This window comes from Gadus chalcogrammus, chromosome 20 (genome assembly GCF_026213295.1).
Source record: "Gadus chalcogrammus isolate NIFS_2021 chromosome 20, NIFS_Gcha_1.0, whole genome shotgun sequence".
In the NCBI taxonomy this organism is placed as follows: domain Eukaryota; kingdom Metazoa; phylum Chordata; class Actinopteri; order Gadiformes; family Gadidae; genus Gadus; species Gadus chalcogrammus.
Window position 1 is genome coordinate 18141161 of NC_079431.1, and position 16696 is coordinate 18157856.

The following is a 16696-nucleotide window of genomic DNA, read 5'->3' on the forward strand; positions in this document are numbered from 1 at the left end:
ATAAACAAAACAGAAACAAGATGAAATACTAACCCTATAATATACATAAGCAAAGGCAGCATGATCAGACAATTAACCAGTTGTAAATGGTGAAACGGAAACAGTTTAGATTTAGTTTGACCTTCTTTGCAACATACTTAATCTGCTTAACAAATTTTAAATTCTTATCCAGGATGATGCCCAAATATTTTACTTCATTTACTGATTAAATTAATTCATTTTTGATCAGTACCTCAAAAACATCGCTGATAGGCCTATTACGGATGGAGAACCACATAGAGAAGGTTTTCTTCACATTAATGGTCAACTGAGATAGCTCAAGCCATTTTGAAATGCTGAGTAATGCTTGTGTCAGGTGCTCACCTGCTAAGCTTGGTGTTTTACTGGACACGTGGATAACAGTGTCATCAGCATACATTTGACAGTTGGACCCCGGACAGCAGTTTGGTAGGTCATTGATATACATAGAAAACAACAGTGGACCAAGTACAGACCCTTGCGATACTCCAAGTACATACCCTTGCGGTTTATAAACAACTCTTCCGGGTTTTGTCAGTTGGTTTGTGTCGATAAGTCAAGTGTCGATACGTCATCTGTAAGCGCAGGACCCCAAGCCGATCTGGCAGCCGAGTCAATCCGGTACACACAACGGCTCACCAACAAGAGCTGGCTCTTTCGGCTCCCAAACGGCTCTTGATATTATCGCTTACGTATACCTTTTATAATGGTGCCATGTCGTAATTCCGACGGTCATACAGTCTTGGAATCATTTTTTGAGAGTGTTTTCCTGCTTGGAGGAACATACATAGGATTGAGAGCCTGTGTGAAACTTCTGAATCCCTTGTCCTCCACAATTGAGAACGGTTGGAAATCACTTGCAATCAGGGCTTGTTGCATTGTCCTGCGTTACGGTGACGGTTTCGGTGCGCCCTAGCAGTTGCTCCCGTGCCCCCTCCCTTCTACTTGTATTTCATATATTTGAATTGACTAATTAAGGGCGCCCGCCAAACGCATTTGGCAGGCGAACACCTAGGTTGCCTATGCCGAGCGCCGGCCCTGCCTGTCAGTCACAGGCAACGTTTGTCACGCATCGAAATCCCCCGCCCCTTGCTGCTTGTTCTCATGATCGGTTGCTGGCTGCCATGCATGCGCCGTGACACGCATAGCACGCGTAGAATGAATGCATGTAGCACCCGTAGCGCGGGAGAAAAGAAAAGACACCGGCTCGTGTTCGGGAGCCGACTCCAATCGTTCACTTAAAAGAGCCGGCTCTTTGAGCCGACTCGTTCGCAAAATACCCATCACTAGAACTGTGGGCAATTCCCTTAGTTGAGGTCTGCACTGATGCTGACTGAGGGAAAGGGCTCGGTAAGGGTGGACTCAAACCCTCACGCCCTTTGGAATTCGACATTGGGACAGCCCTAAAGCCTTACTAATTTCGTGAGAACGCGCAATAAAGTCTGTGAGTCCGGACATTGGGATTGGGCCATAATCAACCTCAACTATTTGTGCTTCCTCAACGCCTAATGAATCACATGTAAATGCCAACACGTAAAGTAAGAAGTGCACCCAAGTATAGGCCAATAGCTAATCTAAAATAACATATACTCGAGGTTCCCCAGATTCTGGAAGACCGTGATCACTCTCGCAGCAAAATGCATACAACACTGCCCTTATTATGTAGAAATAGTCATATCAAATTAAACATGAGAAACTCTGCCACAAGCACACATGAGTCATTTTTACACACACCAAACACAACCCAAACACCAAGCATATTAATTAGGCAAATTAGACAATTAAAAATAAGCTGGAGCTAAAGAGGTTAACAATCAGTGGCGCTGCTAGAGATTTCGGGCCCTATGAAAGAATATCATGTTGGGCCCCCACCCTCCAACCTAAACCACCCATCGGCGTAGAAAAAACATTTGATGACCTGTAGATAATAGACTGGCGACTCAATGGGGTTTTTCAATAGGCACTTTTTGCCATACAGTGCCACACTGATTTGCGTTATCACTACCAATTTAGGCATGCCGTACCATACCGCACCCAAGATGGTCCAGGGAGCCAAAGTGAGCCCACCCCGCCCTCAAGTGGGCCCTGGTTGTCTCTCGGATTGTAGGAATATAGACCTATTCAAATACAATAATCTTTGCATTCTTGGGTATGAGACGCATTGCCATGCACTAAGAGTAAGGGTTCTGGACAGCTTTATTATTCATTTTTTGTTTGTTCCTATAACTGTAAAACACTAATTATAGGGTAATAAGGATTTAAAAGAAGCACATCATTGTGAGGTTAGTTGACAAGCAAAATTGCTTGTTGAAATAGGATATAATTCGTTCCGATTAGTCAAAAGACTGGACATTTGAAAATATTTCACACTATTAGATTGCTGATATCAATATTCAGCGTTTTTTTCCTCTTTTGGCAGCCTGGTGAATATGTGTGAAACATTGTCAATTGTGTTATCAGGGCGCTGTTTACACTGTTCTCATCAAGCTTTAGAGTTTAGGAAGCAAGAAAGAATATATTGAACATATTGAACATCAAACTGAATCCATCATCTCGGATATCAGTGTGTGTCGCTGTCCGTCGGAAACCATCCAAATATATTAAGGGCCCTATTTTAACGGTCTGAAACGCAAGTGAGGAGCGCCAAGCGCAAGTAGCTTTATGGGCGGTTCTATGGCAATGTCGCTAGTTTACCGGCGCGAAAAATGACTCTTGCGCCCGGCGCAAATCTAAAAAGGGTTGGTCTGAAGTAGCCTAATTACCCGTAGGTGTGGTTTGGGCATAACGTGCCATAAACCAATGAGAGTGCCAACTCCCATCCCCTTTAAGAGCCATGAGCGAATTTGAACCTGACGAGTTGATATTTTATCAGCGCGTCTGCAGTCTCCGATGAGACAGATGCACATGAATTTCAAACTTCAAATGGCTCCGTTTATGGCCAAATAATATGGCTTAATTCACGCATGGAATAAGGTTTTCTTCCACAACTTAAAATACTGAGTCCTATTTAATGTGGTTCTATTTAATGATATTTAATTATATGCGCAATACATTATAAACATTGTTTCTTATTAGTATTGTATGCATTATCGGGTAACCCTTCCTTTTACAGTCCCCTAATTACTAGGTATTTACCCGGTACATACATGGTAAATTATAGTGTATTACTGGGTAATTACCACTGGTAATAAGAAGGTAAATACAGAGGTAGTTACCCGGTAAATAAATGGTAAATCGTAGTGTATTACTGGGTAATTACCACTGGTAATAAGAAGGTAAATACAGAGGTAGTTACCCGGTAAATACATGGTAAATCATAGTGTATTACTGGGTAATTACCACTCGTAATAAGAAGGTAAATACAGAGGAATTATCCGGTAAATTATAGTGTATTACTGTGTAATTACCACTGGTAATAAGAAGGTAAATACAGAGGAATTACAGCTGATGTACCAAGTAAAACCTCCACTATTACCCATCAACTCAACTAAGTAGCGTGTAGTTGTAACTGATTTAGGTTGGTAATAACTCCGATATTGTGTACTTCCTCGGAAATTAGGCAAGCAATTCTTAGAAACACCTATTATCCAAGGTTTATGTCGGTAACAGCCCAAATTTAATGATGTATCTAGAAATTAGCATAGTACTTTCCTATAAAATACTTTTTCTTAGTTATTATTCATAGCTACACCCATTTAGAAAGGGTTTATTCAGTTTACCACTATGGAATTACTTACCTGGTAACAACCTCTGCAGGAAGTTTTTCTCTAGTGTCATGGTACATCTTCTTAAATACTGGGTACAAAGCCGTTTGTTTCCATGGTATTACCAGGTTCTTACCATATCATTTATAATAGATACATTCCATTGTCCATGCAGTCAACACAAACTTGTACCATGTACGTTCTGCGACGTTACCAAGTAAAACACGACAATTTACCCAGTAAGTAAGCTGAAACTGTACTGTAAAAGGAAGCCTCGTTTGTTTCCATGGTATTACCAGGTTCTTACCATATAATTTGTAATACATTATTCCCTTTTCCATGCAGTCAACACAAACTTGTACCATGTACGTTCTGCGACGTTACCAAGTAAAACACGACAATTTACCCAGTAATTAAGCTGAAACTGTACTGTAAAAGGAAGCCTTGTTTGTTTCCATGGTATTACCAGGTTCTTACCATATAATTTGTAATACATTATTCCCTTTTCCATGCAGTCAACCCAAACTTGTACCATGTACGTTCTGCGAAGTTACCAAGTAAAACACGACAATTTACCCAGTAAGTAAGCTGAAACTGTACTGTAAAAGGAAGCCTCGTTTGTTTCCATGGTATTACCAGGTTCTTACCATATAATTTGTAATACATTATTCCCTTTTCCATGCAGTCAACACAAACTTGTACCATGTACGTTCTGCGACGTTACCAAGTAAAACATTACAATTTACCCAGTAATTAAGCTGAAACTGTACTGTAAAAGGAAGCCTTGTTTGTTTCCATGGTATTACCAGGTTCTTACCATATAATTTGTAATACATTATTCCCTTTTCCATGCAGTCAACAAACTTGTACCATGTATGTTCTGCGACGTTACCAAGTAAAACACGACAATTTACCCAGTAAGTAAGCTGAAACTGTACTGTAAAAGGAAGCCTCGTTTGTTTCCATGGTATTACCAGGTTCTTACCATATAATTTGTAATACATTATTCCCTTTTCCATGCAGTCAACACAAACTTGTACCATGTACGTTCTGCGACGTTACCAAGTAAAACACGACAATTTACCCAGTAATTAAGCTGAAACTGTACTGTAAAAGGAAGCCTCGTTTGTTTCCATGGTATTACCAGGTTCTTACCATATAATTTGTAATACATTATTCCCTTTTCCATGCAGTCAACACAAACTTGTACCATGTACGTTCTGCGACGTTACCAAGTAAAACACGACAATTTACCCAGTAATTAAGCTGAAACTGTACTGTAAAAGGAAGCCTCGTTTGTTTCCATGGTATTACCAGGCTCTTACCATACAAGTTGTAACTGGTTATTCCCTTTTCCATGCAATCAACACAAACCATATATGTTCTGCAACATCGTTCACCAGTAGTTAAGCACTTTAATTGTTGTTATAAAACCCCAAACCACTGTTGATGAAAGACATATTAAAATTAAACAAAATCAAAGGCTTATCTTTCAAACAATGCATATCTCACAAACAGGCACTGAACACTGAAGAAATCGGACAAACAAAAGAGCCGTCCACATCAACTCAATTTAAATGTTACTGATGGTGTTTTTATAAAACACATGACAGTGTTATGGCAAGTGACCACAAGGAAGACTGCTTCAACCTCTACAATTTGAATAAGTGGTGAATGCCATGCAGCTATCTGCCTATGGGAGCATCTTCGTGGTCATTCGCAAACCAATGAGTCCACTCGATGAATGAGAGATGACTCTTTAGTGTCTTCTCTGTGAGGTATCCCTGCAGTCTCCACATCTGGGATTTGAAGGCTGACCAAGACCTGACCAGGTACCTCCAAATCTCCCCTTCAAGAATCAGAAGACAAGAAAATAAACATTAGGACTGTCAATTAATGAACATTTCTAGAACATGTAGAAGTCAAGGATTATTTTGTTTATCAGTTAAGAAAGGATGCTGGTCCTCTGGCCATTGTGTTTGGTCATATTGAAAAGAGAAAAAGGCATAGCCATAAATACAGTTAATAGGACGGGAGGGGACAGGCAGTTAGCTCCGGTTAGCCCTTTAGCATCGAGCTAGCGGAGCTTCTGTCATTCAAATAACTCGGACATGTTGTTTAAAACCTATAGCACCCAATTTATTAAAATATCCGGATTTAATCGGGCTCTCTCCCATAAGTACAGTTAATAGGACGGGAAGAGACAGGCTCTGTTAGCCCCGGTTAGCGCGATGCTAAAGAGCAGCTCTACCGGAGCATGCCACCTCAACAGGTGCAAGTTAGCCTCCGGTTTGATATTCGCCGGATATTCGGTTTACCACCCAATCGGATTCATCAACATAAGTGCAATACATTACGGGCTTAGTATGTTGAGGACGGTTTAGGACACCGTATCGCGGAAAATCACAAACACATGTTGTCGCCATCGATGTCTGTGCAACAACGTCATTTACGTTCTCTGGCTGCTACCTGTTTTAGGGACCGTCAACAAGTTACACTCACCGACTGGTGGCAGAGACGTTACCATGGAATTGTTTCTGGAAATAAATCATATAAAATAACATAAAAATCACAAAAAAATACATTTTGTCACCTGATTGTAGTATTAGTTGCCAATGGTGGGCTGCTACTTACTGCAGGTAACTTTGCTAATATATTGCATTATTGTTAAACGGGATGCAATTAATAATTTCAAATATAGTTTGGTCGATTTTTGTCGAATATTAAACTATTAACTGCATTATGATTAACTATATTGCAATATATTTGTGTGATTCATTTCCTGAAACAATTCCATGGTAACGTCTCTGCCAACAGTCGGTGAGTGTAATTTGTTGACGGTCCCTAAAGCAGGTAGCAGCCAGAACGTAAATGACGTTGTTGCACAGACATTGATGGCGACAACATGTGTTTGTGATTTTTCGCGATACGGTGTCCTAAACCGTCCTCAACATACTAAGCCCGTAATGTATAGCACTTATGTTGATGAATCCGATTGGGTGGTAAACCGAATATCAAACCGGAGGCTAACTTGCACCTGTTGAGGTGGCATGCTCCGGTAGAGCTGCTCTTTAGCATCGCGCTAACTGGGGCTAACAGAGCCTGTCTCTTCCCGTCCTATTAACTGTACTTATGGGAGAGAGCCCGATTAAATCCGGATATTTTAATAAATTGGGTGTTATAGGTTTTAGACAACATGTCCGAGTTATTTGAATGACAGAAGCTCCGCTAGCTCGATGCTAAAGGGCTAACCGGAGCTAACGGCCTGTCCCCTCCCGTCCTATTAACTGTATTTATGGCTATGCCTTTTTCTCTTTTCAATATGACCAAACACAATGGCCAGAGGACCAGCATCCTTTCTTAACTGATAAACAAAATAATCCTTGACTTCTACATGTTCTAGAAATGTTCATTAATTGACAGTCCTAATGTTTATTTTCTTGTCTTCTGATTCTTGAAGGGGAGATTTGGAGGTACCTGGTCAGGTCTTGGTCAGCCTTCAAATCCCAGATGTGGAGACTGCAGGGATACCTCACAGAGAAGACACTAAAGAGTCATCTCTCATTCATCGAGTGGACTCATTGGTTTGCGAATGACCACGAAGATGCTCCCATAGGCAGATTGCTGCATGGCATTCACCACTTATTCAAATTGTAGAGGTTGAAGCAGTCTTCCTTGTGGTCACTTGCCATAACACTGTCATGTGTTTTATGAAAACACCATCAGTAACATCTAAATTGAGTTGATGTGGACGGCTCTTCTTTTTGCCAATTTCTTCAGTGTTCAGTGCCTGTTTGTGAGATATGCATTTGTTTGAAAGATAAGCCCTTGATTTTGTTTAATTTTAATATGTCTTTCATCAACAGTGGTTTGGGGTTTTATAATAACAATTAAAGTGCTTAACTACTGGTGAACGATGTTGCAGAACATATATGGTTTGTGTTGATTGCATGGAAAAGGGAATAACCAGTTACAATTTATATGGTAAGAGCCTGGTAATACCATGGAAACAAACGAGGCTTCCTTTTACAGTACAGTTTCAGCTTAATTACTGGGTAAATTGTCGTGTTTTACTTGGTAACGTCGCAGAACGTACATGGTACAAGTTTGTGTTGACTGCATGGAAAAGGGAATAATGTATTACAAATTATATGGTAAGAACCTGGTAATACCATGGAAACAAACAAGGCTTCCTTTTACAGTACAGTTTCAGCTTAATTACTGGGTAAATTGTCGTGTTTTACTTGGTAACGTCGCAGAACGTACATGGTACAAGTTTGTGTTGACTGCATGGAAAAGGGAATTATGTATTACAAATTATATGGTTAGAACCTGGTAATACCATGGAAACAAACAAGGCTTCCTTTTACAGTACAGTTTCAGCTTAATTACTGGGTAAATTGGTGTGTTTTACTTGGTAACGTCGCAGAACGTACATGGTACAAGTTTGTGTTGACTGCATGGAAAAGGGAATAATGTATTACAAATTATATGGTAAGAACCTGGTAATACCATGGAAACAAACAAGGCTTCCTTTTACAGTACAGTTTCAGCTTAATTACTGGGTAAATTGTCGTGTTTTACTTGGTAACGTCGCAGAACGTACATGGTACAAGTTTGTGTTGACTGCATGGAAAAGGGAATTATGTATTACAAATTATATGGTAAGAACCTGGTAATACCATGGAAACAAACGAGGCTTCCTTTTACAGTACAGTTTCAGCTTAATTACTGGATAAATTGGTGTGTTTTACTTGGTAACGTTGCAGAACGTACATGGTACAAGTTTGTGTTGACTGCATGGAAAAGGGAATAATGTATTACAAATTATATGGTAAGAACCTGGTAATACCATGGAAACAAACGAGGCTTCCTTTTACAGTACAGTTTCAGCTTAATTACTGGGTAAATTGTCGTGTTTTACTTGGTAACGTCGCAGAACGTACATGGTACAAGTTTGTGTTGACTGCATGGACAATGGAATGTATCTATTATAAATGATATGGTAAGAACCTGGTAATACCATGGAAACAAACGGCTTCGTACCCAGTATTTAAGAAGATGTACCATGACACTAGAGGAAAACTTCCTGCAGAGGTTGTTACCAGGTAAGTAATTCCATAGTGGTAAATTGAATAAACCCTTTCTAAATGGGTGTAGCTATGAATAATAACTAAGAAAAAGTATTTTATTGGAAAGTACTATGCTAATTTCTAGATAGTACATCATTAAATTTGGGCTGTTACCAACATAAACCTTGGATAATAGGTTTTTCTAAGAATTGGTTGCCTAATTTCCTAGGAAGTGCACAATATCAGAGTTATTACCAACCTAAAACAGTTACAACTACACGCTACTTAGTTGAGTTGATGGGTAATAGTGGAGGTTTTACTTGGTACATCAGCTGTAATTCCTCTGTATTTACCTTCTTATTACCAGTGGTAATTACACAGTAATACACTATAATTTACCGGATAATTCCTCTGTGTTTACCTTCTTATTACCAGTGGTAATTACCCAGTAATACACTATGATTTACCATGTATTTACCGGGTAACTACCTCTGTATTTACCTTCTTATTACCAGTGGTAATTACCCAGTAATACACTATGATTTACCATGTATTTAACGGGTAACTACCTCTGTATTTACCTTCTTAATACCAATGGTAATTACCCAGTAATACACTATAATTTACCATGCATGTACCGGGTAAATACCTAGTAATTAGGGGACTGTAAAAGGAAGGGTTACCCATTATCGTTGTCGACTTGTGTTCCTAATATGCATGTGCGATGTGCCCCCCCGTTAATATACATTGCCATGGACTGTATTACGCGTTACGTGTTTAGTTTGCGTGTGTTTAAACAGATTGACGCAAACACACGTGCCCGCGCGCGTGTGGGTGTGTTACACATACACACACGCGCGCCCGCATTCATTCATTCTTTTTAACACTCACTCGCGGTAAAACAATGTTTTCTCACGATCAAATACTCATCAATCCTAAAAGTTAGGGGCATGTACACAATGTCTTTGTCAAGCAAATATGTGTTTGCTGTACAGTGTTTGCAGATGCACTGATTTAAAAGTATAACTTATTACCGCTGTATCAGCTGTTCATTCCCAAATAATTAACCAAGAATGTGTGGCTAGGTAGATGAGAGAAGCAAAGTGTATGCGCGAGGTGCACAAGCAACATTATGCATGCGCCCTTAAAATAGCATCTGAAGAACGCGCCACTTACTTTAAACCACGTATTTCCAGGTTTGTCGCGCAAGTGGTTTCTGAAGCGTCAAAATAACACCAAGGAACGTTTGCGCCAGAATACGCCTCCTCCTTTCGCCGAGCCGCCCCTTGGGGCGCAAGATCAATCCCTAATTGACCGACGCGTGGCGCAGGAGGGAAAAGAACGCTCTGCGCCAGTTGCAAACTAGCAACGACACATGCGCCAGTGATTAAGTCAATTGCGCCGGATGCAAGATAGGGCCCTATATGTGTCTTAAACAAATCATTTAGATTATATGGTAGGCTATAATAACCAACTAAATAGGCAATAAACAAGTTAGTGTTGTTGTTTCATCGACTCATGACTAGCCCATAATCAGTTAAGAGACACCTTCAAACGGGAAGTATAGTGGAAAAACGCCGCTAGTGTAGTCTAGTGTTTATAATTACCCAATACTTAAAGGCCATGTTGCAGGGTTTATTTTCCAACGAATTTGAGCAATTTGCTTGTTGTTAATAAAGATTTAAACTGTTATTTATTGTATTTAATGTTGTTAGGTGTCACAAAACAGAATGTAATACGAAAAAGTAGGTACTATTTTAGCGGTTTGCTATTGATTCCCAAATTCCCCCAGTCGGAAGGCTTGGCTGACGGATGGGGGAGCTTTCCGGGGTCGTCAGAGCCCGAGTATTGTCACACAGTGCTTAAATTTGCATACGCAATCTTTTTGACCGAGCCAAAGGCTCCAACGGAGCACAAGGATCCACAATGCATTGCGCCTCTGTCCCCATTCAAAGTCAATGGGGATCAGTCAACGGACGGATGCAGTGGGCACGAGGCATTAGGCTACTAGGTACGGATATGTTGTGTTCACTACTGCATTGAGTTACTCATACAATTATGTCAGTTGAATTTTACAGCCTCTAGGTGGCGTAGTAATGCAGACGGATAGAGGCGAGAGGAGGGGAAGAAGAATGTAATGTATGTTGATACAAGAACGGAGATAAAGGGTTGACTGGAAAGTAACGTGTTCGTGTTGGTTATTACTACACACCCAACATAACAAGTGGCGACGAGGATAAAGAAACAAAATGGCTTTATTCGGTTTACAACCGCCCTCTGTATTCCTGGAGTGCCCGGGAGAACCGAAGATTGCGTTGGAAGCTTGGAGAAAGCTATTTGACAACTACTTGCTTGCAATTTTTCGCGGAGAGGAAAAGAGCTCTGCTGATTCTCTGTGTGGGAACAGAAGGACAAAGGTTGTTCAATACCTTGCCGCTTACTGAGGATACCTATGGTGGTAGCTTGCTGGCTTTGCAAACCTTTTTCACCCCGAAAGTCAACATGGTTGCGGAGAGGTACCGTTTTCACCAAGCGTTCACTAAGAGTGGAACAAAACTTGTCTCTGCAGTCTAGAGACAGGGAAATAAGAAGGCAGAAAACCCAAAAGTGAAGTATAAGCAAAAAGGGGGTCTACGGAATGATGCCAGTCAACAATACTACAGATGTGGCTCTGCTGATCACCTTGCTAACGACCAGTCAATCCCAGCTAAAGCAGGTAAATGCAAAACATGTGGGAAGATAGGCCACTATTCCAGAGTGTGCAAATCCTCTGCTAAGTCAGTCATTCAAGTGAGTTTGCCTGAAGTGACTGTCCTCAATGTTGGCAAGAAGACTGATGTGCAAGGAAAACTAATTGGAACCTTCACTCTGGCTACATCACCTACAAGTACACATACAAGTGACATGTTAGTTGACACAGGATCTGGTGTTTCAATACTACCTGAAAAACTGTACAGAGAAAACTTAAGCACAAGTAAATTAAGCCCACCTACAGTAAAACTGTTGACATACTCAAGACAGAACCTAAAAGTATTTGGACGTCTTAAAGCGACAGTGACATACCAACAGAGGACTGCAACTCGATTTTTCCACATTGTGAAGTCTGGTACACCTCTCATTGGGATGGATCTATGTGAAAACCTCAACATAGAGATTAAAGGAGGAAAGTTGATGGAACCAACAGTGGACTGTGCCATGCTTTCACAGTCACCTAGGCCCCCTGAAACTACATCCTCTTTGGACATTGGACATGCCAAAGCCATTGTGCATAAAGTGCAGATACGCACAGATGTTAAACTAATGCAACAAAAACTCTGACGCCTGCCGCTTTCTGTGTGTGATATCGTCACTGCAGAGCTGAATGAACTGGAAAAGCAGGGAATCATAGAGGGAGTTGATTAATCTGAATGGGTTTCCCCTATTGTAGTCACTAGGAGGAAGAACGGAAAAATCTGCATGGGTGTGGATATGAGAGAACCTAACAAGGCAGTGGTCCCCGACAGCCACCCATTACCACTGATTGAGGACGTACTAGCTGAGCTGCGTGGGTCAAAGATGTACTCTACCTTGGATCTGAAAAGCGCCTACCATCAACTGGAACTGCATGAGGAGAGCAGAGTCTGACTGCTTTCATTACACATGAAGGATGTACAGATACCACAGAGTTCCTTATGGACTAAGTTCAGCCCCTGCAGCATTCCAGAAAATGATGACAAAAATACTCAGTGGGTTAAAGGGGGTGAAGTCTTACCTAGATGATGTCATAATCTATGGGCCCTCACAGGAAGAACATGACACTAACCTGAAAGCTGTAATGAAGCGTATCCAGGAAGCAGGTCTGCAGCTCAACAAAGAAAAATGCCTCTTCAGTCAGACTACACTGACATTCCTGGGCCACAGACTCTCACCTGAAGGCTTACAGCCGAGCAATGGCCATGTGACTGCAATCCTGAGTGCGCCTGCTCCTACTGATGCAGCCAACCTCCATTCATTCCTGGGCTTAAGTGCATGGTATAGCAAATTCATACCTAACTACGCCAGCCTGGTCGAGTCAATGAGAGCTCTGTTGCGGAAGAATACGACATTCAAGGGGAATGATGCAGCACAAGAGAGCTTTGATCAAGTCAAAAACATGGTGGTCAATAGCCCAGCACTAAAACTGTTTGACCCAAACAAACCAACAGTGGTCTCAACTGACGCTTCTGATTACGGACTTGGAGCTGTTTTGACACAGGTGAATGAGGCCGGAGTGGAAGACACAATCACTTTCGCCTCTCGCAGTTTATCAGATGCTGAAAGAAAGTACTCGATAGTTGAAAAAGAGGCTGTCGCATGCGTCTGGGCTGCTGAAAAGTGGTGTGTGTGTGGCTCTGGGGAGGGAAGTTCCTGTTACGCACCGATCGTCAAGCTCTAACTACACTCCTGACTAACAAGGGAGATAATTGCGCTGGACTTCGGGTAGCCCGGTGGTCTGCTTGCCTAATGGAGTTTGATTATGAGGTCCAGTACAGAGCTGGAACACTGAACAACATTGCCGACTGTTTATCCAGACTACCACTTCCTGCGACAGACATGGATTATACTGAGACCGTGGAGTCAATCGCAACAATTCTTGACGACATTCAAGCAGTCACTCAGGCGCATTTCAAAGCGGAGAGTAACTCCTGCCCTGTGCTGACCAAACTTCGCGCAAAGCTACAAAAGCCTTGGCCAAAACAAAAAAAAGTGCTTGACCATGACTTACAGCCATATTACCTGATACGTGATGAACTGGCAATTTTGGATGACTGTGTGATCAGAGGCACTCACCGTCTCGTGGTTCCAGGGCCACTGCAGAAAACGCTCATAGACATTGCACATGAGACTCATCAGGTCATCGTCAGAACAAAACAACGCCTCAGAGAACTTTACTGGTGGCCTAAAATGGACGCACAAGTTGAATCACTCATCAAAGACTGTACTACATGAAGACAAAATGACAAGTCAGTTACTACCTACAATGCCCCCCTCCAACCTGTGCCTTTGCCTGACGCCGCGTGGGAAAGTGTCAATCGACATAGTTGGTCCTTTTGAATCTGCACCAAGAGACTGCAGATATGCCATAACGCTTGTGCACTACTTCAGCAAATGGCCGGAAGTAGCTTTTATGGCCCAGAAAGATACTGCAACATTCATTCAGTTCCTCATAGCAACCTTTTCACGGGAAGGTAATCAAAAATAGTTAGTGAGTGACAATGGTACTCAGTTCACATCAGCTGAATTCAGTAATTTCCTTAAACAAAGAGGAATCGTGCACCTGAAATCTCTATATTATCCCTGTGCAAATAGTTGAAAGGTTCAACAGAGTGCTTAAAGACTGCCTCCCGACTGCTTCAATCCAAGGGACACCCTGGAAGCCATTCACAAGGCCCTTCCTTATGGATTACAGAGCTACTCCACACTCAACCACTGGAGTGAGCCCCTCACAGCTGCTTCATGGAAGACAAATGAGAACAAAACTCAAAATCACGGATAAGACTCCTGTCCACGTACACGAGAATGTGGTGTGTGAAAGAGTTAGAAAGATACAGGAATACTCAAAACAGTACACAGACAGGAAGAGGAGTGTGAGGAAGACATCCTTCAAGCCCGGTGATCAGGTTAGGATTCGGAAGCCATGGACGTAAGGAAAGGGGAACAAAAGTTCACAAAGCCAAGAACTGTGGGGCGGAAGAAAAGCCCATACACCTACCTGTTGGATGATGGTAGAATCTGGAACACATCACATCTTTCTGTACTACCAGAAATGAACACCATGGACAATGACAATGGTAAGGATGCCCACTGGGCGCCTCCCTTGGGAGGTGTTTCAGGCATGTCCAGTGGGGAGGAGACCTCGGGGAAGACCCAGGACTAGGTGGAGAGATTATATCTCAACACTGGCCTGGGAACGCCTCGGGATCCCCCCGTCAGAGCTGGTCAATGTGGCCCGGGAAAGGGAAGTCTGGGGCCCCCTGCTTGGGCTGCTCCCCCCGCGACCCGACCCCGGATAAGCGGACGAAGATGAGATGAGATGATGCATGAAAATGTTTGGTATGCATACTGTTAAATGCTGTTGTAATGGTTAATGGTTGTTGTTACGACCCCTCCCTTTCGGCAGCTGATTACTTCCTGCAGGAGTTGGCTGAAAGGGAGGGTCGTTAGGGCAAGTTGCTCACACCTGGCTAGGCCTCTACCCAAGGTGATATAAGCCAGCCTGGTCTCATTGTCTCTCTCTCTCTCCTAGGCTCCACGCTGCTACAGGTTCTTGGTTCTTTTTGTTGGCTTCCTTTTACACTCAACAGCCGCACACACGTCTCACTCATCCATGCACTACATTCACCACTGATGCCACTACTCTCCACACCTCATGCTATTGGTAACTAAGATTGTTTAAGTGATAAATAAACCTTATCATTTATTACTTGCAACCTGACTTGTCTCCCCTCCTTGTCACATACGCTGAGCCAGTTTGTGACAAGTGGGGGCTCGTCCGGGATCAATTTACTAGGATTAAAATAGCTTGAATTTTGACTACTGGTAAATTGGCCAGTAGTCACTACTTGTTGTTGGACATAGCTGATTGTGCTGTGGTTATCATCAACTGTTCTGGGAGGGGAAATGTCAGGTTGTTGTCAGTGCTGGTTATTTCTTGTAGGAATTTCAAGGAGAGGTATTTGGTCCATTTCTGTTTGTGGTGAGGGTGATTAGTTTTGACTGGGGCTTTGCGGTTAGCCCTACCTGGGGTATGTTGGTATCTGTTTGAGCAGGAGTTTCTACCCCCTGTTAGGTTTGGTAGCGGGTTCCTCTAGGGGACTCGTGGTGATCAATTTAGGTGGCGGCGAAGGTGGGTAGAGCTATTAGCTCGGGAGCACCTCTAGGGTTGGGAGAGGGTTGCCAGTCCTCTGGTTGCCTTCTTCACACCGCTGGTTTCGCGTGCATAAGTACCCCCCACCATTAACTGCACGAAGACTAGGGCAAGTTAGTTAGCTAGTTTTAATGGTTGTAGTTAACATCAGGATAGGGGTGGGGCTCCTGTTCACCTATTACCTCAGGTTTTGGGTTTTCGGCGTGTCTCAGTCAAGAGTTGTAACTTGTTAGGCTGATTTGTTTTTGAGGATGGTGGAGCCAGAGTGTTTGGAGTTGCCAGATTCTTTGCTGGTTGACCAGTTAGCGGGTTCTCAGGCTGAGCTAGTGGCAGACCAGATGGCTGATTCCTCTTTAATGGAGCTGTTTGACCAAGTTGTGCCAGCATCAGAGGTGAGGGATACTTGATCAAGAAGGTGGTTCACCCATAGCGAGGCTCAGCCATTGCACTGAGGCTGTTGCTGACCCGTGCGAATTCCCCAAATGTGGGAATCTCGATTGCATAATTTCTGGTAGTGGGGGCCCACTTGTCACAAACTGGCTCAGCGTATGTGACAAGGAGGGGAGACAAGTCAGGTTGCAAGTAATAAATGATAAAGGTTTATTTATCACTTAAACAATCTTAGTTACCAATAGCATGAGGTGTGGAGAGTAGTGGCATCAGTGGTGAATGTAGTGCATGGATGAGTGAGACGTGTGTGCGGCTGTTGAGTGTAAAAGGAAGCCAACAAAAAGAACCAAGAACCTGTAGCAGCGTGGAGCCTAGGAGAGAGAGAGAGACAATGAGACCAGGCTGGCTTATATCACCTTGGGTAGAGGCCTAGCCAGGTGTGAGCAACTTGCCCTAACGACCCTCCCTTTCAGCCAACTCCTGCAGGAAGTAATCAGCTGCCGAAAGGGAGGGGTCGTATTTTATTATTTTGAAATGTTATAGGCGTGGTGTTACTTGAATTCCATTACAAAAGTAATTTTAAGTTTTGTTATGAAGGAATTTGCCTTTATTGAAAGGGGGAGATG

General features: G+C 42.5%; 1 pseudogene; it reads left to right on the top strand.

The window, feature by feature from the left end:
* The first annotated feature begins 16061 nt into the window (after nt 1-16061).
* LOC130373922 (U1 spliceosomal RNA) lies at nt 16062-16207 on the top strand (annotated as a pseudogene).
* The last annotated feature ends 489 nt before the right edge of the window (nt 16208-16696 follow it).